The sequence below is a fragment of the Neltuma alba genome, unplaced genomic scaffold (genome assembly GCF_004799145.2).
Source record: "Neltuma alba isolate B1F8T4 unplaced genomic scaffold, ASM479914v2 tig00010505_pilon, whole genome shotgun sequence".
NCBI lineage: Eukaryota > Viridiplantae > Streptophyta > Magnoliopsida > Fabales > Fabaceae > Neltuma > Neltuma alba.
The window spans coordinates 242,523-267,598 of record NW_021635382.1 but is presented as its reverse complement, the minus strand read 5'-3'; the positions used below and the strand labels follow the sequence as shown (position 1 = coordinate 267,598).

Below are 25,076 nucleotides of genomic sequence, written 5' to 3'. Positions count from 1 at the left end.
CATTGAGTAGGAAAATAGTGCATGTGTTCCATATGAGTTTGGAGGAACACTACTGTTTAGAGGGTTTGAGAGATCTCCAAGTAGTGCTTGAGACAATAGTTACTTTATAGTCAATTTTGGGTGATTATGAATTCTTTAGAGATTTAAAGGTAGTACAAATAGAAGATGCTTGGCTGTTGAGAGTACTCGAGAGGCATTAAAAAATAGAGATATTCCTAACTATGATAATAGAGAAGAAGGGATTATGAGGTACAAAAAGAGAATTTGTATCCCTAACATGATGAAATTAAGAAGACAATTTTAGAAGAGGCTTATTGGAGTAACTATTCGATGCACCCAGGGATAATAAAGATGTATAATGATTTGAAAAGAAACTATTGGTGGCTAAAGATAAAGAGAGATGTGACAGAATTTGTAATGAAGTGCTTGACTTGTCAAAAAGTCAAGATAGAGCACTAAAGGCCTCCAGGACTACTTTAGAATTTAGATATTCCTCAATAGAAGTGGAATAGCATTTCTATAAATTTCATCACTGGTTTGCCAAGGACCCTAGCTAGTTACGATGCAATTTGGGTGATTGTTGATAGATTGACTAAGTCAGCACATTTCTTACCTATCAGAGCCACATACCCTTTAGAGCGACTAACACAATTATACATTAATGAGATAGTTCAACTTCATAGAGTACTGAAGTCAATCATATCTGATCGAGATCTGTGGTTTACATCAAACTTTTAGAGGTCATTGCGAAAAGCCATGGGCACTAAGTTGAAGTATTGTACCGCTTACCAACCCCAAACAGATGGACAAACTGAGAGGATGATTCAAACTCTTGAGGATATGCTGAAAGCTTGTGCTATTGAGTTCAAGGGTAGTTGGGATAGTCACTTGTTGTTAGCAGATTTGCCTACAACAATGGTTACCACGCTAGCATCTAGATGGCTTCTTATGAAGCCTTATATAGGAGAAAGTGCCAATCTCTACTTTGCTGGATAGAATTGAGTGAGAGAACTATCATTGGTCTTGACATAGTGGACATTACTACCAACCAAGTTTGATCTAATTAAACATGCAGATCGTTATCAGAGACCTTTGGAATTTGATGTAGGTGATCACGTGTTTTTGAAAGTTTCTCCATTCATGGGTATTGGAAGATCCATCAAAGCCAAAAAGTTGACACCCAGGTTCTTAGGCCCATATGAGATCTTGAAGAGAATTGAGCCTGTTGCTTACTGTATTGCTTTGCCGCGTACTTGTCTAACATTCATGACATGTTCCACATGTCACAACGAAAGAAGTATCATCCAGATCCTTCTCACATCATCGAGCCTGAAGAAGTTGAGTTATATGAGAACTTGACTTACAAGGTAGAACCAGAGCGGATTTTGGACGTGAAGGACAAGCAATTATGGAACAAGACCATCCGGCTTGTAAAGGTCTTTTGGATAGGAATGAGTCCTGGTGATGCCACTTGGGAAACTAAGGAGCAAATGCGGTGCGAGTACCCGTACTTGTTTTCTTGGTAGGTGTTTTCCTTGGTTGTTATGTACGTTGGTTGAATTTTAGGGACAAAATTCCTTTTAGGTGGGAACAATTGTAACATCCTAGTTTCTATTGCTAGTGTTTAATTAAGTTTAGAAGGGGTTTAATGCTTAATAAATGAGTTTTATTCTCTAGTTATTTAAGAAAAAAGAATTATTGGAAATAAGATTTATAAAATATATATATATAGATAAGAAAATTACTAAATAATAATAATAAAACAGATAAAAAGAAAGAAAGAAAGAGAGAAATGCAAAGAAAATAGAGTAAGCGAGAAACCAAACTGTAATTTTGTCCCATTTTAACATGGGTTTAAAGAATTTATACCAAAATTATATTTTAACTGTTGTGGGGGTCAGAGAGAGAAACATTTGGTCGTCTTTCTTTTTCACCTTCTCCAGCGCGTTCTCTCTGTTTTTTTTAGTAGGGTTTCAACAATTGCAAATCATTTTGGTAAGTCAAATGAACTTTCTTCATCAAAATCTCTTTATGAAAGTTTTTCTACTCATTTAAATCTATCTAATGATGATAGTTTTGTTGGTTGAGCATTGGATTAACCTTGTAGTAATCCTTTTCCTAGTGGGCGAGAGGTAACTACTTTCCACTTATTATTCATGCTCGTAGGTTGTTTGTGATTGATTTTTAATTATACGGGATTTATGAAGTATTATTGGATTATGAAATGAGCTATGAAATAATGTTGTTATTGAAATTGTCTTGTGAGATTTTCTATACAAAATCTATATGTGTTTGCAATTATGATGATCTCATATATTATGAATTAATTGGGAATTGGAAATTCAAATTGATTTTGACATATTGATGATTTATTATGAATACAATATTTTGAGTATTGATATGTGAGGAGTGGCAGAAGTTGATGATGGGAACTATACCAAAGAGGATACAAGGGGATTAATTATGTACATTTGAGGATATAAGGTGATAGGGCTATCAGGTGTACACTGATTGGTCCTTTGGCCTAATTACTCATTATAGGGTATTAACACCCCACTAGTAGACTAGAAGGGGAACCCATGGTCTAGTCTTGTTCTCTGTGGATTTTGACTGGTCCACATCACTTGATCTGTGAGCTTGTCTAATCACCAGTCACGTGGATGTGGATTTAGCCCATGAGTTCAATCAGAGGATAAGAGGTGGGTGGATATAAGGGAGGTGAGAGGATTATTGATTGTACTTTGTTATATGCTTTGACAATATGAAATTTGTTTGAATACTATGAATTTGCAATTGTCTCAGTTGACACATCATGAGCACTTACTTGTATGGGTGATAAGCAGGATTGTTGGTTACTGAGGCTTTTGTCTCGCCCCATTGATTTAACACTTTCCAGGTGATAGTTTCCTTTCAGGTCAATTAGGGAAGGCTCCAGAAGCTTGAACTACTACTGCAAAATAGTAGGGCTTACGCCCTTTTGATTATGTTGAATAGATGTATATTGCCATAATATACTCTGATATGTTTAAGATTGATTATTTTGACAGTATACTTTTGATAATTGTTACTGGGTTGCATGCTGGTAGAAGGCTGGAGGCCTCTAGGTATTTGCATGTGATTTTTTTTGTATGAGTTGTGGATCTACAACGACCCTTGACATTAGATGACTTTTGATTTCATTAAAGGTATTATTCACTAATTCGTGTTATAGGCTTATGGTTGAAAATGACATTATGGGTTCATAATGCCTAAAGCCCTATTCATTGTGAATCTCGATTTGCATGAAGTTGATTTAGAAGGACCCTTTTAACCATAATAGATATATTTATATATTGGTTTAACTCTTTTCTATCATGATTAATCTCATGTGATTTAGGATGTTTATATAACCATGATAGTATTTTTAAATGTTTTACAAAGTTTCTTTTCTATCATGGTTAACTTTTCAATATTGATTAATTTAAAAGTGTAACAGTTTTGTTGTTACAAATTTCTTGTCATTTTCTTTTGGTCATAGGTCTTTGAAGACATATTACATATGAGGTGGGAAGCACAACAATAAAAATAGCAAGATGACCTGGCACAAACCATTAGTAAGTGTTTCCATTAAAGTTCTTCAATTGCATCGACAACTACTTCGTATATACATATATTTATCTTTGTGATTCACTTTTGATTTACAGTCTCATCTGCAACCAGGAAGTTCAGAGTACGGATACTATATTATCTATTTCATGTATGAAATTATTGAGTTAAGATGTACTAAAGATTTTGAGATGGTAATAATTAGTTTGATTATAATTATTTGATTTTTTTTCAATTTGATTTCTTGTTTTGTTTTAATTAAATTTTTTTATTCATAAACTTATAGATTTTTTATGATTAAAGCTCTTACACTGATGAAGACATTGATGCTATTCGAGATCGATTGGCATGACAATTTCTTCAAGAGTATTTCCCTCAAAATGACACATGCGGTTAAAAGGTAAAGTTTAGGGAGTTTAGTTATTTTTGGCTTCACTAAGTTAATTAGGATGTTATTTTCATAAGTTATTGTTTAGGATGTCATTAGGATACTATTTGTATGTAAACTACCTTTGTTGAATTGTTGCTACTGTTGTACTCTGTTTTGGTTTAGTTTCATTTGCAGGGTTTAAAGGAAAACTGTGGTATATACACATTTACAAATTTTATTTTTTTAAAAAATTTATATGCTCGTCTATTCACTTGGGAACAGATGAGTATGACTCACCAAACTCATCTGCTCTAGGAGGAATAGACAAGTATAAGGTGAGTATACTCGTCTGTTCAGTTGGAGCAGACGAGTATAAGGACCTCATACTCGTCTGTTATGAACAGATGAATATGTTAATCCCATCTACGTCTCTTTTGTCAACGTCCCCTATGAAACAGATGAATAAAGGCTTCTAGAACAAATGAAAATGATTTTTTTTTTGTAGTAGTGATTTCAAATAATCTCATTGATTTCTTTTCCAAGCTTACTTCTTAATCCTTTAATGAAGTAGTGGTGTTTTCAAAATCTCTAGTATTTCAAAATATTTTTGTTGAAAAAATAATCAATTTTAGTGTTAAAAATCAAGTTTGTGCGGGTTACTATTCTGAGTTATTCCAAATTTGATTTTAATCCTCAAAATTGATTTCGATGTCTTTTGATTTCAGCAAAGTCAGATAAAATAAATTCCAGGTGTCAAATTTGATTTTTAGTATTTTTTGTTTGTTTCTGCCTTTTGTCACTCAATCTTTCAACTGTTTTCTGTCATATGCTTATAAATCAAAATTGATTTTATTGACCAAAATGGATCTATAACCTTCTATTTCAAAATTTTAGCGATTCAAAATTGATTTTTATATTCTTGATTTTTCTTTGTTTTTGCAATGATCATCTTGAATCGTTTCTTCTTTTTACTTCTATGGTTCTTTAAGTTCTTTCTCATATGATGGTCAAACATTTTAAGACTTAAAGAACAAAACTCTAACACACCCAATGAAGAGAAAAGGCATATTAAAGGCAATATCATTAGATGCAGCCATAAATTGCCAGGGTATTATTTGTTATGAGGTGATGCCACTCAAAGAATTCTTATGAAAAAATCAAGCTTCTGCTGGTTTTGTTTTTTGATGTAAATACTTGTGTGCTACACTAGGGAACCAGTTTCGATGATGAGCATTTTAAACTCATCAGATTTGGACTGTTTACATTTCATTTGAATGGTCCAGATTTGATTTCTTTTTTATTTTTATTTGTTTAAAATAATTATTTTAATATATATAATCTAAAATAAATATACTATTTAAACTATCATTTTTTTCAAAAAATATTTTTTATTTAAAAATGATTAATTAAAAATTTTAAATCTAGACAATTCAAATCAGATATAGACGGTCCAAATCTGATAAGTTTATGGTGCTCATCAAAATGATGAGTACTCAAACTAGTTCCATACTCTTTTATCGATGTATAGTTCGAACCTATAGATCATTACAAATAAAGCTCCCTATACAAGTTTATTGTGTTGAAAAGAGATTCCTTCAGAGTCCTCCTAATAGTGCCTCTCTTCTTAACATCACTTGGCAAAAAATACTTACCTTTGCCCATAATTTCTCACCTGCTAGTATTAATATTGTTTCTAAATCTTGTTTTCTTAATTTTAACTCTGCTAGTAGTTTTTTTTTCCCCTGTCGCTAAAGTAGTATAGTTAAGTATTGGTAAATTGTAAATATTTTTATTATGAATGTCATTTTATTTTTTGTCCAAAAAAAAGAGAGAAGATTAGTGACTTTGACGAATATTTAATGCTATCAACCTATAAGTAGCAGCTTATTCAAGTTGGAGAAGCATAGGTGAGTACTACATCAAACAGTGCTTTCATTAATTCATTCTGAAATCTCCAATAAAAAGCCCTCTTGCTCTGCCAAAATACAAGCTATTAAAACCCCCCAAAAGGATATACTAGTACCCAAAAAAACCCTGGTAAAAAAAAAAGTTCCCAAAAAAAAACACAATAGTTAAATTTAAAAGAAACACTAATTAAAAATAATAATTCTCATCCCAAATTCAACCCATTAAATAACGAGGGATCAAGCCGTTACCCTTTCTTTCATTTTTCTTTCCCTTAGCCCATATGCCAAACTCAAGCACAATAAAAAAAAGAGCCAATATTGAGTCACGTCAACATGTAATTTGGTATTATTTATGCAAAGTTGTACTTATCCTTTATTCTCAACCAATTAAATTTGCAAGAAAGGACTAAAACTTTTATATAATAATAATAATTTACACATCAAACATAAGAACCGAGGAAAGAGGTTTATTATATGTGAAGTTGTTATCTCGTTGCAGAGTTTTGCATCAAAATTGAAACATAACAGTTTAAGGACTACAGATAAAAAGCCCACAAACAAAAAATTGCTTCCCAAAGACAAAATCCATAACATGATTTCATTTAACTATCAACATACCTGGTTTAACCTACCCTCAATTGCTTGAAAAACTCTTTTTGTTTAGTAGCTTTGAGGTACTATTAGAGAAAAGTGGGCACTCTTCTCATAAGAAATTTGAACCTTAGTTCACTGTCTTGTGAGAGATCAGGTGATCCTGCTACACTTAAAATCTGTCAGTGGCTTTTCCTAGTTTTAAAAAACGGGAAGTAAATAACACATGCAAATGCGGCCCAACCAATTATCCATTGGCTCACAGCCACACTCCCTTGTATTTTAATTTGCAAAATGCTGAAACATCTTCCAGTGTCTCTTCTTCCGCACCGTTTTCTCCATTTTCGAACAACAGAGAGCATGTCTGTCATTTAGAAGGCATGAACTTGACTTTTGAGCTTGACTTGGACTCAAAACCATTGCTAATCATAAAACTCTATTCATAAATATTTTTCTATGCAAAATAGCTTTTTAATAAATGTATTATTTTTGGGAGTAGAGCAAATTTAAGAATTAGGGCTTGGGGTTAATCATCGAGTTTTTTTTTCCCGGCGAAAGGTAATTATGGAATTTTAACAATAAAGGATCGTGAAGAGGTGATTAGGTACTTAAATTTAATGTGTTTAGATTTCCCCAATTAATTTATTTGAGGATTTAAAATTAGGATTTTAATCAGAAAGTTTATGATTTATGATACACATATATACAATGTTTATACCGATTAAATTTAAATTAAATGATTGATTTATTTTTGTTTGAGACATTATTGAAGTCCTAATGGTTTAATTTTGGGAATTAAGCTTGAATTTAGAATTAGGAATTTTGAATGAATACGTGGATTTCAGAATTTTGGGGATTTTTATTGAAGCGAACAAAAATTTATTCGAGTAATTTAAAGTTAGAAAATATCTGAATTAATATTCAAATGTTTAATTATGGATTATTAGTGGGGAAACGTGGTAGCCAGAAACTTTAATTATATGTGACAAGTAATAATTCGAACGCCTTATATATTAATGTGTAATTAGAACAAGAATAAAACTTAAGTCAAGTTTATAGGTAAATTTATAAGTGCATATATGCATTTTATTAATTAACAAAGACAAAATAGCAAGTGTCCATATTTTATAAGTGAACTTATAAATGCACATACATATTTTAACAACTAATAATAATAAAGTAGTAAGTGTTCGCATAAAAATTTATAAATCCTAATTTGAATTATAAAAAATAATATAATTGCCCGTATATATTTTAGCAACTAGTAATACTAAAATAATAAATGCAATTTAAAAAATATTGATCGAATAAATATAAGTAATAATTTGACCTAAGTTTTGCCCATATAATAATTATATAAATTAATTATTTTTTTTGACCAGCAAAATTAATTATTAATCTACGGCTTAAAGCACTTGGTCTCAAGATGAGGTAATCATCTTTAGTTTTTGCTTGGCGAAAGGCAATTGATATTTCCCATTATTTCTATTTATTTATGTATCATCTTTAGTTCGCGGCTACGGTGCTCGGACGGTGAGACCGTTGGAGCTTTCTTTCTTCTTTTTTCTGGCATCTGTGTTTTCCATCATCCTCCTTCCTTGTTTCTGCGAGGCGCCCGGTGTGTGAGGTAAGCTTGAACCCCTCTCCTTCTTTACTGTTTTGTGGTGAGGGTGTGTGTTGTCATATCTTAATTTTTAGGCCTAGAAGACTTAGAAATAGCCTAAAGAAGGTAGGCTACTAAGTCTTTTTTGAGCAGAAGTTCCGAAAATAAGAAAGGAAGTTAAAGCAATTTCAGGGATTAAACTATAGAGTAAAAGTTTTCAGGAACTCAAGTATAATCAAGGCTAGAGGCTCTAGTGAAGTCTCAAGGGCCCAAAAAGAGAAAAGAGAGTAAAAACAGGCCAAGGGTTAAGTTAGAAACCTCAAAGAAATGGTTGTATGAAGTTAAGTCCAAGCAGGGACTAAAGTGTAAATTCAAAAAGTATACAAAAAATTTCAAGAAAAATCCCAGAAAATAAAAAATAATATTCTAAGACTCTTTTATGAAATGAAATGACATAAATACCCCTGAGGCAGCTTAAATGGAATTTATGAGGTTGTGGCCAGTAAAAGTTATACTGTTTGAGGTAATTATTTAAAATAGCAAGAGACCTTATGCAAGAATAGGGTTGAATGGTTAAAAAGTTGTACTAATTTATAAAATTAGTCCTATAACCAAAAAGCCAATGGAATGGTTTTAATAAATTAAAGAGTTGGTTATGCCGATAAAAAGGTATTTTAGTAAATGATTTTTATGTAAGGCTTAAAGGAAATGTTATGGTCTGGAAAATTCATAGATTTTCTCTAAGGGTGGAAGGAATTTTTGGAGAAGACAGAATAATTTTCAGAGCTCCAGAAAGTCAGAAAGAAATCTTAAAAAACAAGGGCAAGTAAATTGAAAAAAAAATCTAAGGAAAAAGACAAATGTAATGATGGCTCTTTAATGCATTAGGTGGGGTAATTATGATTAGTAGGAAATAGGGTGCCATTTGTCAAGCTACTATTGGAAAGGATTTTGACTTGGAAAATCAATTTCATTTGGATTTAATTTAAGGGTGAAAAATAGTTCAAGAAGCCATAATCAAGTGACACCTCATCCTTGTAATTTCCTTGAACTTGGATGGCAAACAAGTAAGGCTTGACTTATAAATAGAACTCTCCTCCCCTCTTGCAAGACATGTTTCGGTCAACCTAAAGGGAACCTCTTGCCATTTTATTTCTTGAAGAGCAACTAAGAGGAAGCTACCTCCTTTGATCAACCAAGCTTGAATCTAAGATCAGTAGCTTGTTCTATGTTTCTCCTTGCCTTGATTCCTTGGTTTATACGGTTAAAAAGTTTGGTTTCCATTAGGATTTGGTGGCCAAAATGTATAATGTTAGGGGGTGGAAGTTTTGATGATATATTTAGTTAAAATACTTTGATTCAAGGTTGTTTCAAGTGGTTTTAAGTTATTATTGAAAAGATTTCATGGTTAGTTCCCTAGGGGTATGGTTCGGCCAAGATGAGAACTATAACCTAGGATGTGATTTTGGTGATTCTAAGCCTTCCAATGGGTTTAAAATGGAAAATGGTGTAGGGTAAACCTAAAGAACAAGCGTTGGAAGCATTGGAATTAAAGTTGGAATTTTTAGATTTCATGACCCCCTTTTCGGCCAACACTAGTTCTTGGAGAAAGAGTTGGATTTTCATAAATCTGATTAGATATTTGGATTCCTTGAGTAAAATTGTGTAGGATTAGTCTAAGAGAATAATTTTTACAAAGCTAGAACACTAATCCAAAATTTAGAGAAAAGGGTGAAGTTCAAGAAGGTTAGTCTTGAATCTTATTTAATCTCTTGGTCCTAATAGATTGTATGATCAATGTGACTATGTTTAGGACCTTGAAACATCCAAGAGAGTGTTTGGTGATGTTGACCGAATGCCCAGATGGTTGGAAAGTCAAGAGAATTAAAGGAAAAGTAAGAGGAAAGCTTGAGGTGCAAGGTAATAAACTTACATATTGTCATTGCTTGATGTTGTATGCTTGTGTGTTGCTGTGTACATATTATTTGAATGTTATTGTTACATGTTTTAGCTGTTGTAATTACTATTCATGATGAGTAAATTATGTCTCCATGGCCATGCATCCAGAAGTTAGCTTTGAACATGCTAATATGTCACTAATTAACAAGAGAATAAACAAGTTGCGTGTAGTGCATTAGCATCGATCTAACATGATTAATATGGTATTGTTTGCTATTGAGATTCTCCCAAATCTCACCCCCTTCCTAACCAACTATTTAGGTCAATCAATGATGGGCAATAATGGCATGATAAGCAAGAAGAAGAAAGTGGAGAATTATTTATGTTAATAAATGAGATTAATATTTAATGTATAATTCTCCTACATTGTAAATTATGTTTATGAATGCCATCAATGTAGTTTATGTGCATAGAATGCTTATGGCATGTATGAAAATGTATGAACATGAATGGAAAAGAGTAAACCCAAGTTATGTATGCCAAAAAAATAAAAAGAATTAAAGCAAGCAAAGGAGAAAGGATAAAACGTAGGTCTTGGAGCAGTTAGTTTTGAGTTTCAGTTTGACCTATCAAATGAATGAGTTAAGCCATAAAATTTGGTAAACTTATAGTACACATCTTGAGCTTTAAAATAAGATGTAGATCATCTCATTTGAATGTGTACACAAGGAGATATGAATTTCCAACATTGAGGCATAGAATCTGGAAGTTCCAGATTTTACCAAATAAATAATAATTTTTATCTAATAAATTGTACGAATTGGGCAAGGATAAGTCTAATTGGATATTTTTTCCTTAAAAAAAATTGAAAGAGCTTTCTGCAAAATTTTAAAACATCTCCATACAATTTTTTTAGAATTAGTTATGATTTTTCAAAGTTGGACCTATAATCTGAAAAATGCGTAATGAACAGTAATTTCCATAAATCAGCGTCCAGTTATGTTTTTTTGAGCTTAAGGCTATCCAAAGTGGTCCGAAATGGCTCTAAATAGACTCTAAGGTATAATATAAGTAAGGTGTGACATTTTTGATATCAGAGCAGAGGTTTTGGCATAGGAAAAAGAGAACTATCAGCAAGGATTTGGAAAAGTCCAGTTCAGGTTAGAGCTAGTAATGGAACACTAATTAAGGTCCAACTAAGGTTATGGATTGGAGGTGAATGCTCTAGGAAAAATAAGTATTGGGGATCACTAAGAGGTGATGTTTGAGTCCTCAATTAGAAAGGAATAAATAAATACTGATAAGAAATCATAAGCTAAGGAAGGTCGCCACTGTTTAACAATAAAGAGACTTCCCTTTTAGAGAAAGAAAGGATAATGGCTCATAAGTCAAATAGAGTTATGAGTCCAAACCCTAGCAAAAAGGGGTCAAGTGGCAACCTAAGCTAGATACAATTAGTGTAGCCTTGATATGAGGTTAAGACAACACAATCAAAGTAGCTATATTTGATTCCTAAATGGATATAAAAAGTTAGAAAGAGCTAAAGATAGCTTTCTACCTGTCACTGATCCCTGAGGATAGGGGAAACCAAAAGTGTTAATGGCCTAGAGTTGTGAGCCAGACCCTTCCTTAATTGGTTGAAAGGAAGTAGGTGACTTAGTTGGGGATCATAGTAAGGTTAGGACATAGAAGTCCTTCAGCCAATTAATAAGGTTACGATGAACAAAGCTAAGTAAGACTAGTAGAGGTTAAGAGAAAGTATGTTTCGTCATGATGAACTAAGGGCATTGGTGGCGATGAACAAATATAGAAGTGATCACCAGAGGAATTGGTGACTTTCATTGTGGTAAACAAGGATTCTGGTCGTTGTGAATAGAGATAGTGACTCTCAGATACTGTGATGGTATCTTGGCAGAACTTGATAGACTATGAGGCTACTAAGAGTAAGAGTGGTAGAGATCAGAGAGAGAGTGGTAGCCACTATTTAAATGCTATCAGATTTCCCCTCAAGAGGAAGAGTAATAATAAGGAGTTGAACAAGATAGTTAAGGGTAGAGTCTGCACACCACTAAGAGGGTGTAGTGGCCACCTAAACTAGACAAACTCTTACAGCCTCGTTAGAGTTGGGTCATCATGATAGAGTAGCTATCTCAAGTCCCAAATCCCACAACTTTTACAGACTTTCCATCAGCAACTTGAATGAAAATATTGAGTGTGCAGGGTCTAATATCAGTTAATAAATCTAGATTACTGGTCATATGATCTGTAGCTCCAAAATCAACAATCCATAACTCTTGATGATGCATATTAGTTTTTAGGGCAAGAATCATTTTACCTGTGTGGGCAATGTATCTTGAGGATACTGATTTTTCTTTTAATTGATACCTTTCCTAGATTCACTTAAATAGCTCTACTTCCCCTCCATTTAAGTCTAATTCCTTTTCAACATTTCCTTCAACACTTCTAGAGTATCATCTACCATCTTGTTTTCCCTTTTATGCTGGTTTGCTGGGCAATCTCCAGCACACTTGTGTGTCCCTTCTTACGACAGTGGTCGTACTAGTTTCCTTGCCTTGGTCTTTCCTCCTCACTTGATACACCTTTTGAGAGCAGACCGTGGGGTTGGTGATCAGCTATCTTTGAGGGATCACCAAAAATTAGCTTTCTTCGAGTCTCCTCACTTTTGACCATAAAGAAAACTTCTCGCAGAGATGGAAGGTTGTCTGAGTTCATAATCCTCCTACGTACATCATCATAGGTTGCATCTAGACCAAGTAGGAATTTGAAAATTTGTTTCTCCTCCTTGATTTTCTCATAGAGAGTTGCATTTTCAGAACAATTACACTCATGAATATCATACATGTCTAGCTGTTGCCATTTAACAAACAAATTAGTATAATATTGAGTGACTGAAAGGTTACCTTTTTTGAAGTCATGAAAACAGCTCTCAATCTCCAGGATTTCATATTTGTTTTTCACAGATATGAACATATCCTTGGCTATGTCCCATACTTCATGGGTTGTATAAAAGAAGGAAAAATGGCAACTAATCTTGGTTGTCATGGAATTAATCAGCCATGCATGGACTATAGAATTCTCAGCCTCCCATGTGGCGAATTTATAGTCTGTTGGTTCTGGTTTTTTCAGTACACCTGTACCTAAACTTTTCTTTACCCATCATGTATAACTCGACACTGGAAGCCTATTAGAGGTAATTCTATCTGTTCACTTGATGGATGGTTATAGATACAGGACTGGCCTCGGATAAGGGTTGAGGACTAGTGTTTGTAATAGCTACTGCAAACCCTGAAGGACTAGCCGAAGGGTTATCATGGCCTTAGTCATTGGACTAAAACTGAGGCCAAATGTAATCATAGCTCTAATACCATGAAGGCTAAACAATTTTATTCACTTAATAAAAAATGTGAGTATAATTAAATAAATAAAGCAGAGAATATCTCTCAAGGATGAGAGATATAAGCCGAGATTCTAGGAAGATACTAGCCTAAGAATTAGGAGAATAAATCAGAATTCAAAATACATAAACTAATATTATTTGATTACTTCTAGCAGCTGCAACATAACCTAGATTTAGGTATAGGGTTTAGTTGGCCCATAAGCCTAATTAGGTCATTAGGGTTTCTATATTGAAAATTTGGGTAAGGAGTCTACTATTCATTCTGGTTTCTACATTTCTCTCCTTGTTTTTAAATCTATTTCTGTTTAATTTCCTCTACATTCCATTGCTATAACTAATATGCCTGATTGCTACAACTTATTGGGCCTATTTCAAAAGTTTCCTTTGCTAAATTTCAAACTTGAAACAGGGTAGAAAAGTGTTGGTCGTTAGCAGACATTAAGGAGACAAGAATTTTTTTTTATTTGGTACTTTTATTCATAATATTTTCTGTAGCATTTGAATGTAAATAACATGAGGTACTGATTAATTTTGTCTAGCTGGGATTCTTAAAAGTCAAGTTGATAAAATTGAAGGGGTTCCTATAATGGAGAATGTCTTAATCCATAATCAATTCATGGGTTCCATAGGAAATCATCAGCTTTTTGTAAGTCCTAGTGATAGGAATGCCTAAGTACTTCCTTATAGACCTTTTAAAACATTGTGAAATTTTACAAGACCTTTGGGATGATCACAATTCTGTATGACATCAGCATTGGCAGTATGAGAGAACCCCTGGGAATTGAAGGAGCAATGGGTTTAGATGTGACCATAATCAGTCAAATAATATAACCAAGATGCTAAGGCCTTCTCAGATTAATTAGTTTGCATTGAGGATTATTTTTAATGGTCTGACATGAGTGACATGTAATTTGTCCACTTTGCTAAATTGTAAAAATGAACCGTGTGGTGTTCGCTATATAATATTATTAAATTGTTCATTTACTTTGAGCACATTTAAACTTGGATTTTTGAGAACTTGTGCCTTTGGCAATTATTTCTTTACATTAAGCAACATTTGCTATTTTCTTTATTATTGTTTTTTTAAATTATATATGTTCAATTTACAATGGAAGTTAGTATCCAACCAACGCATTAGATTTTTGCTGCTAATCGAAAGTGTAAACTTTTAGAGAACTTGCGGTTAAAATTTCATTATGCAATATTTGGTTTAAAACTCAAAATCTTTGGATGTATTTTGTTTGATTAGAATGATGAATAAGAATTTCACTGGACTTATTGTCTATTGTCCTTTTGTTCTTCAGTCATAATTAATAAATAAATTGAATAACCTAGGCTATAGAAAAAGTATTAGATTAAAGCCCAGATACGATGATGTGTCAATCAATGATTGAGTTTACTAGACATAAATTGGTACTTGGATTATTTCCAAAGTCAAATGATGGCTTTAGCATAAGGCAAGCAGGAGGCTATTGTGTAATAAATAAAGGAAGGTTGGTTAGTTAGAGGGTTAATAGGAAGTTGTGTTTGTGGGTTAAGAGGCGGTTAGTTGGTCATGATACTTAGTTATTATTAGCCCCCACTTATACAAGAGAATAGAATTGTGATATGAAGCATGCTTAATCTGACTGTTAACTACAACTATGGTCCAGTGAAACACTCTCTCGCCTCTTCTCCCTTTCTTTCTCTTCTCTCCTTCTCTCCCTCTATTCTTTCTATCTCCTTTATTCCCTCTCTATTTCCTCTATTTTCTCTCTTTCCTATCTTTATTCTATATCATGCAAAATAGTTTGTTTGGTGAAATATATAATTATTCCCCATACACCATATTAGAAGGATATCTTTCCATATTTATTTTTTTCCCCCAACATTTTGCCAATGTTAAGGCTGGTCTTCATTTTTATCTAGTAAGCACAATTTTCTATGAACTAACCATACTCGTTCTATGTAATTTTCTTGTTTCTTTAGCCCTATATTTTATTTCTACTATGAGAAGTTCTTTCCTCTATAGTTCAATTTCAAAATATTTCTTGGTTTTGATTTGTAAGTCTAAGTTTTGTGATGATTTCTCAGTTCTCATAATGACATGCAGACCTAGAAAGGTAGTGCAATTCAAACATATCAAGGTATTTAAGAGTTGACAGAAGCGTGAGGGTTCAATTATTGTCAAAAGTTCTTATTCCAGCTCGCTCATTCGTGGAGTTGGAGTAACCCAAGCAAATTTGCCATCCATCGTAAGAACCTAACCCTACTAGGGTAAGGCCTACACCAAACCGTTTTGTGAAAAGCCAAATCCCATATTCGATCTTAAATGACTCGGCTCTCAATGCTGCCATATCACTTCTCCCCTCAAACTACAATGACTTTGCACAAATATGTTTGGCATGTGAAGTCAGCCGGAGCCAAGCAAATTGCCCTATAATTTCCTGAGGGCCTTCTTATGTACTCCCTTGTCCTCTCTAATATCTTTTCTACTTTTGCTGGTGTCTCTCAATGCTTTATTCTTGGTGATGTTACCTATGGAGCTTGTTGTATAGATGACTTGTTTGCTAAAGCACTTAGCGCTGATCTCCTGATACATTATGGTCACAGTTGCCTTGTACCCATTAATTCCACTATAATTCCCTCCCTTTACATATTTGTTGATATTAAAATCAATGTTGATCACGTGATTGATACTATCAGACTAAATCTTTAATCTAGTGGCAAAAACCTTGTCCTTGCTGGTACAATATAGTTTGCTTAAGCAATCAAGGTAGCAAAACCTGAATTAGAGAAATATGGGTTTAAAGTTTTGATTCCACAATCCAAACCACTTTTAACTGGTAAGGTTCTTAGCTGCACAGCACCAAAAGTTGTGTCAAATTCATTTGGTAGTGAGGGTGAAACTGTGGGAGTGTTTGTAGCTGATGGAAGATTTCACCTCAAGGCATTCATGATAGCAAATCCTAAAATTAAGACTTTCAGATATGACCCACATTCAGGGAAATTGTTTCTAGAGGAATACGATCATGTCGGTATGAAACAATCGAGGAAGAGTGTAATTGTGAGATCAAGGGAGGCTCAAAATTGGGGTGTAGTTCTAGGAACCTGAGGTAGGCAAGGGAATTTGAAGATTTTAGAGAGACTGGAAAAGAAGATAAGGAAGAAAGGCTTCAATTATATAGTGGTTTTTATGTTAGAGCTAAGTCAGATCTATCTATTTAAAGACTCAATAGATGCATGGATTCAGATTGCTTGTTCTTGATTATCAATTAACTGGGGACATGCTTTTGTAAAACCAATTTTGACTCCTTTTGAGGTAGAAATTGCACTAGGAATTACACCTGGTTGGTGGGAGAAAACTGTGGGGAAAAATCAGGGTTTAAAAAGTAATTTAGGTTGTTTGAAGAATGATTCATCATGTAGTGACTGTGACTATGCAGATGCAAAGGAAGATTTTGATGGAGAATATCCAATAGATTATTATACACAAGATAGTGGGGAATGGAATTCCTCTTATTTAAAGAAATCTTCTCGTCCCGCAGGAAGAGTGATTACTGTGCCTTTTATTTCTATTAGCACTAACTCTTAATGTAATTTTTGGCATGTGGAAAAGTGTATTTTAAAAAGGGCGTGGGAAATGCACCTAGGAAAAAAATGAAATAAGTGAATTTCTTATTCTTTTTTTTATCTGGAAAGCACTTTTCTACGTATTAGACAGTGCATAACAGTTTTTAATTTGTTAAGGATGTCGTATTATGATATGATGTTAATTGTTTATTAGTTGCCATTAGATTTGCTTCTTGAGTGAATTTCATCTTTGTGTGCGCCATAATACATTTAAGGAAAACTCCAGTTCGCTATTTTGATAAACACAAAACGGGAAGGTGTATTGAGCCTTAAATAAGGTCACGGATAGGGGTTAAACACTCTGAAATATGAGTTTGTTATTACTTTTATTAGGGCCGTATGAATAGTTCAAATTCATAAGATGATTGACTTTTAGTTTATCATGGTAATATACTTTTAATTTATAGTCTAAAATTACAATCAAAATCAAACTTGCGACCTAAGATTTTATTCCAGATAACTTTGCTTTTTGAGTTTTTAATTGTATTAAGTTTCCTTCTTGAGAAAGAAACTTAAATTTATTTTTGTATCTGCCATTGGTAAGTCAGTGTTAACTGCATGTTGCTTTTAGTTGCAAGTTGTATTTAGATTTTTTTTCACTGGAAGGAAAGAAGCCTTTTTTCATGGGAAGGAAGTCTTTATACACACACACACACACACACACAGAGCTTTCACTTGTAATACTCACATGTAATAAATACTAATATATTTATGAGAATTTAGTTTGCTCCTTCCCCCTCCACATTTTAAGCTTTGTTCCTCCACCATTCTGTTCTAACCTCTCCCTTCCCCCACTTTTGTTTCTACTTTCTTTAAATTCTCCATTTAGTTTGCATCTATCTTAATGTGTGTGTGTATTACATTAGTTTGGTATTAGAGCAAGTATGGTATTAGAAAAAGGCTTTACATGCTCCTGAGCTATTTTTATTGCTAGAAAACCAAGAAAAACTTGCCGAAAAAGGCGCCATGCTCTATTTTCATAGTGTTAGGGCCAAAACATCCCTTTCTAGATCTCTAATAACTTAACCAAGACGTCCATCAAATGTGCATAGAAGAATCTTACCAAACCCGTGAATTTTTCTATTCATTGCCGTATGTATCGACGAAGCTCATTGTGTATGTACTTTGCATGCTTCCCTATTTTGTCACACGATACCATACATAAACCTCCAAAACCTTATTTCTTGCTTTTGTTTAGTTGTTTCGTGAGGTTTACCTTCATTACAATCTAACCCAAACACAATAATGATCTATTAAAAGCTTCATTACCGCCTTTCTCAACAATCTGTCTTGTATTCAGACCATTAAGCACTTGGGTGTATCAATCCTTAACCACATTTAATTTGCAAGCGTGCTAGGTGGGTTGAGTTTATTTAGGAAATCACTCTTGTTGTGAAGCATCTCCTAGAAGTAGTGAACAAAGTAGTCAATGCTTTAAGCCTACAGTCCATTTGCTAAACTCAAGAAGTATCCATTTGCTAAACACTAGGAGTGTCAAAATCGCAACCTTGCATTGATAAAAGTTTTCATATTTAGGCTATAAAGAAATTGGCCATTTTATAGTGTAAATTATACTACAAAATCAGCTTTACATTAGGACTGAAGGAGTAATATTCTTTTTTATTTATTAACAAATTATGTATATGAAAGTTTGAATGATAATTCTCAATTATATTTCATGAGAATGTAATAACGGAAAAAATAGGAAAAAACTACATACATGGAAAAGCAAGAGAGAGAAATATTTGAGAGATATCCTAGCCAAAATAGTAGGCGAATCAAATTCAAAAATTAAAACATACTAAATCCTAATTAAACTCAGATTGTGGCAGAAGAGATAACTAGATTAACTAGGTCTAAACCTAGGATTAAGCCTAGGGTTTTGGGCCCAAAGACCATTAAAGTTTGGCACCAATACTCTCTCTTAAGCTGGTGAGTAGATATCCTTCATGCCCAGCTTGCTTCTGAAGAACTCGAATTGGCCTCGATCGAGGTGGTTTAGTGAGGATATCTGCCATTTGTAGGTTTGAACATATAAAATTCAAATCTATTATCTTTGTTTCAACTTTTTCTTTTATGAAATGCCTGTCAATATCCACATGCTTGGTTTTATCATGATGAACTAGGTTATGGACCATTTGTAAAGCTGATTTGCTATCATACCACAACTTTATAAGTGAGTTTGTAGCAATCTTCAATTCTGTTAAGATTCTAGTTAACTATATTCCTTCGCATACTCCATTTGCTAGGGCCCTTAGTTATGCTTCAGCACAACTTCTTGATACAACAGTTTGTTTCTTGCTTCTCCACATCACTAAGTTATCCCATACAAATGTAAAGTAGCCTCCTGTAGATCATCTATCAACTAGATCTCTTCCATGGTCTTTATTTATCATGAAAGTCACACGAGTAGGCCTCCAAATATTGCTATGGATTAAGTTAAAGGGTTGAGATAGTCTGTGAGGGTTACCTTTATAGGATGCTCTTGTGTGTTTGGTTAATTAACAAACTTCACAGGTCAAATGAAAAGAACTTTTATTGAACTAAGGAAAAAGTTTGAACATATAATTGAAATTTGGGTAGCCTAACCTATAATGTCACAACAATAAGTCTTTATTAGAAAAAATACTAGTGAAAGCAGAAAGAGTCTTTATGCTGGATAGAGCATAATTCTTCTGTTTTGTGGTTTCCAAGTAATAGAGACCGTTTAGATCTTAGATGTGCCAATTGTCTCCTTTTACTCCAAATCCTTAAAAAACACAAACAGTAGCAAAGAAATACAAATGACACTTCTAACTTTCAGTCATAGTCCGAGCAGAGAGAAGACTACAATTTAAATCAGGAGCATAAAAAACATTATACAAGATTAATTTTTCATTTATATATACAGTCCCAAAACCTATGACATTGACAATCTTCCCATCAGCCACACTTATGTGAATATTCAATGTGCAAGGTCTTATATCAGTTAGTAAGCTTGCGTTACCTGTCATGTGGTTTGTTGCTCCTTAATCTACAATCCATAAGTCCTAACGATGTGCATCAGTTTTTAAGGCTAGGATTGTTTTACTTGTATGAGCAATGTATTTGATGATATAGACTTCCCTCGAAGTTCATGTTTCTCCAGTATTCTCTTGAGTAGTTCAACTTCCTCTCTATTCAATTCTATTTTTGGTTCAGAGGTACTTTCAACAGCTCTAGTATAACCCTTATTCTCATACTTCTCTCTTTTGAAGGTTTTCCACATAGTTTCCAACATACCTCTCATGCATAGCCCTTTTTTTTTTACAATGATCACACCACCTCTCTTGATTTAGTAGTCATTGAAAACTTAGTTTAAAAGGTCAAGACAAAGCTTGATCGATCACATTGTGTAAAAGACAGAAGTTTCAGAAGATTGGATGATTGATCATTTTATCAATAAATCAATGATCGATCAGGTGATATGAAAATGGCTTAAAACAAGTAAGTATTGTGAAGGTGATGATGATCGATCATTTGATCGATAAATGACTGATTGATCAATTGATCAATTAAAGATCTTAACAGAGTACTCAAACAAAACATATTGATGAAACCAGTAAGTTATCATGCAATGATAGAGCAGGTTATCGATTAATATCTGATTGTTAAATGGTGAATTAACCAGAATATAAAGTGAGTATGAAGACTTTACCATTTATCCGTGTTCTCATTGATAACTTGTTGATCGATCAGGTAATCAATAAATCTTTTATTATGAGTAAGGAAGTTTAACCTTTTTCTTGACAGCTTATTGATCAACCAATAATTGATTAAGTGATCGATTATTTCCTGCAACATCTTATATTAAGCAGTTATACCAATGATCGATCAGTTGATCGATCAATCTAGCAAGTTATTAAGCAGAGTAAATTATCTATCACTTGATCGATAAAACTTAACAGTATATAATTTCATAATATGCAGTCAATGATCCAAGAGATGATCAGATAAAAGCTTAACAGTTATTCAGAGAAACTTACAATTTGTCTGATGGCTTATCAAAAACCTTGTTTATCAATCAAGCGATTGATAAATACATTTATACATAACGTTATCCGAAAACCATTTATCCATAACATTATCATAAAACCATTTATCCATAACATTATTTGAAAACCATTTATTCATAACGTTATCCAAAAACCATTTATCCAATAGGTTATTGATAAAACCTTAATAATGCATATGAAGACAAAAGAGAATAATTAAAGGGATAGTACCAGTAACTCGATAAAGTGATCGAGTATGCAGTCGCTTAATCAGCCTTAAGTAACATCAGATAATGACTTTTTATTTTTTCATTTCTTCTAGTGCTTTTACTTAATAACATGTTTGAGTAGCATGTTGCTCGAGAGCTTAATCGATCTATGTAGAACTTCTAGTCTTTGCCTTAATAAATTCAAATTCTGATTCAAGCAAAATGAAGGTCAACTTTGAATGATCATGAATCTTCCAATTCAACTCCAAATTTTACAAATGACCTATCGCCTGAAAGCTCTTTGAATCTACTTTCTAATGCAATAAGAACCACCCCAAAATTCATTATAGTCACAAAGTTATCTTCATCACAGTGACTAAAGGTTAGAATAAATGTGTTAAACCCAACTGCAATGTTTTGAACAACATATCTCTCTCATATGAAACTCTTTGGAGTTGATCTTGGTCAGAATAAAAGATATTAGAGAAATACCAAACATATGTCAGAGTTGAACGAAGAACAGAGCATAACAAGTATGTGTTTACTCAATAAATTGATCAATAAGTGTCTACTCGAGCTGTTGATCGATCAATGCCCATGAAAATCATCTCTGGAGCTTATTTTTAATGTTTATATAAAGGGTGACTCAATATATGATGATATAACTTCTGGTTTATGCATTTTAGCTTCCAATTTAGCCATTCAAACTTCTAATTGAGCATAACAACCTCCAATGTCAAATCTATGAATTTGAATCTTGATATTTCCATTTGATCTTGCAAGTTCTTCTTTTCTCAATCTCTCTTCTTCTTCTTCCTCTTGATCATTCTCCATAACTCAAAGTTCAACATAATAACTCCTTTCTTTTCTTGAGGAAACTACACAAGATATTAAGTACAGTAGTTAGTCAAAATATAAGATAAATAATCTATACAAACTTTTTGCTCTATTATTTGACATCATCAAAACTAATCATCATCTAACAAATTCCAAAATAGCTGACTCATTTTTGAGAGAAGTAAACATATCTTTTGCTGCTTCCCAAACCTCCTGAGCTGTTTGGAAGAAGAAAAAATGGCAACTAACTTTTGTGGTCATTGGATTGATTAGCCATGCTTGAACCATGGAGTTTTCAGCTTCCCATGTTGTGAATTTCAGATCTGTTACTTTTGGTTTCTTTATGAAACCCATGAGATAGCTAAACTTGCCCTTTCCCATTACAAACAAATGTACATTAGTAGCCCATTGGATGTAGTTTTGTCCATTAAGTCTATGTACAGTAATGGACACAGGGCTGGCATCTACTGTAGGTTGAGTTCTTGAAGTTACCGACATTACTGCTGCTAGCCCTATGGGATTAGTCATTGATTACTGCAGATCATTGGCATCTAGTATTAAGTTAAAAGCTATCATGGCTCTGATACCATAAAGGTTTGAATGATAATTCTCAGTTGTATTTCATCATAATGTTACACGGAATAATTAGGGAAAAACTACATACATTGAAAAGTTAGAGGGGGAAATATCTGGGAGATATCCTATTAAAAATAGTAGGAGAATCAAATTCAAAAATTAAAATATACTAAATCTCTAATTAAACCCAGATTATGGCAGAAGAGATAACTAGGTTAACTAGGTGTAAACCTAGGATTAAGCCTAGGGTTTTGTGCCCAAAACCCATTAGAGTTCGGTGCCAGTGATATCTTTTTTATATTGCTGAACATACAAGAAAGGGAAAAAGATAGAAAAATACCCTCAAATATATAAAAACCTAGATCAGTGCATGTGAAAAGCAAAACCCCATATCAAAACTGGGATACTAATTTAGGAAATAAAAATATTAGCAAAAGACAACCTTGCCCTGATAAATGCACAAAAGGGAAGAGAATGCAGAAGGAAGATAGTGGCAGAGAGCTTGTAGGAAGCCATAGGAGGGGAGAAAATTCATGGGAAGCTGCTAAAGAAATATAACGTAATTTTTATTTTAAAGCCATTAATATTGTTTAAAGTTCGGCATCTTCTTCCTTCTCCCTTGATGTTGCTTATTTCAGTAGGCTGTTGATTGAGCCCAAGATATTAGTTTCTTTTCATATCATTATCCATGATTTTATTATACTTTCTGGTCCTTTTTAATGAAAATTGTGCTTAACTGAGATTTGTAGTTCTTACTTTAAGTTAGTGTCATTTTGATGATTAAATTGTCATAATTGATTGTTAATTGGATTCAATTGACTTCTAGGACAATTGGTACTTCAATTTGTTACTTTTTTTTTATTGTAGGACACTAAAGATTTGGGCCAGAATTGAAGAACTCAAGGCAAAAGAAGCAGAAAGGACCATCTGCCTAAGTTCGCCGCAGCACACATCTCACTTCACCGCGGCGAAAACTCATCCGTGAAGAAAGGTCTCTCTGCCATGTTTCGTCGCGGCGAACCTATTATTCGCCGCGGCGAACCTCTCGAAGCAGCAAATCTCAGACCCGACCATTTCGGGAAATTTTGACCTACCCATCCCCAGAAACCGACCCATGCACGTAAGTTTCGGGTTAGAAACCCTATTTTGGGTATGATGAGGGGAGATGACAAGCATTCAGCCTCCACCTTCGTATCTTTCATCCTTTTCTCTCATTTCCACCTCAGAAACCCTAATCCCATTTCCATTTCTTCCATCTGCTGCTGCCATGGCTGAAGAACAATACCTAGTTGGAGTTGATTCAAGAGTTATGACCGGCTAAGCTTCTCAACTCTTGAATATGGTGGAAGAAGCATGAGTTCCAAGAGCTTCAAAAGGGCAGTTAGCTTCATCTATAAGTTCTAGTTCTTTATTTATGAATTTCTAAGTCTTAGGATTTGTAAATTTGGGCTGAACTATTTTGATTATGGTTGTAATCAATTCTGGATGATCATTTTGTGTATTGGATTAGTTAATGTTGAATTTGAGCTTCAATATATGTGGTTACATATATGTTTCTATGCAACTCTTTTGATACTCTCTGTCTTGCATGGTAATGTGTGATTGTTGAGTTGATCTGGGCTTGCATTTAACCAAGTGCATTAATTAATCTTAATATACACACCAAGTAAGCTTAATAGGATCTTATGAAATGGGTGACATTGATTAAGATCCTAGACTTAAAGAGTTCTTTAAGGTTTTCATTTAGAAAACTTGGTGATTTCTACTCCCAAAATTATTTTGAACTATGATTGCTTCAAAGCTGTATTCAAGAGATTACATATCATTAACTTCACTTCATTACTTCTATCTTGGAAAAATCCAAAAACATAGTAACTTAGATTTGAATTAATTGCATTTAGTTTTGGCATTTCATTAATTGTTTAAAACACCAAAAAACCCCCTTTTTCATTACTCTGCATAGCATTAGTCTAATTTAGATAGCTAACTAAGGCTCCCAAAAGAGAACGACCCGAGTTTGCATTATTGCATAGCTTGGATAAATTTTTGAGCGAGAACCTCTAAGCGAACGATAATTAAGGCTCTCTTTCAGCTATGTATGTGGGTGAATAGGTTTTAGGTGGGAAGAGAGGCAAAGTTGTCACATGTTGGTAATGGGAGGAACTTCATTCATAGGTGTTGGCTTTTCATTTTTTGGGTCTTTATTGCCAGAAAGTGTTGAATATATTAGTCAGCTAGTATCCAATGTAAGGTTAGACTGTTTAGTGTTTGAGCATGGCAGAAGGCATTAGCATGGATAGCAAACATGAGCATGAGTAGTGAGGAGACAATAAAGTATGTAGTTAATATATAAGGCAGAGTTGTCAAAAACTAATATGTTGTTGGTAAGGGAAGAAGTGGGATTCTGTTATGGATAGTTAGGAAAGTGATGATTGTTTACTATTTATTGTGTTTTT

General features: G+C 33.6%; 1 pseudogene; it reads left to right on the top strand.

Annotated features, from left to right (window-relative positions):
* Positions 1 to 1,280: 1,280 nt before the first annotated feature.
* Positions 1,281 to 16,947, top strand: LOC114756797 (2-(3-amino-3-carboxypropyl)histidine synthase subunit 1 pseudogene; annotated as a pseudogene).
* Positions 16,948 to 25,076: the final 8,129 nt, after the last annotated feature.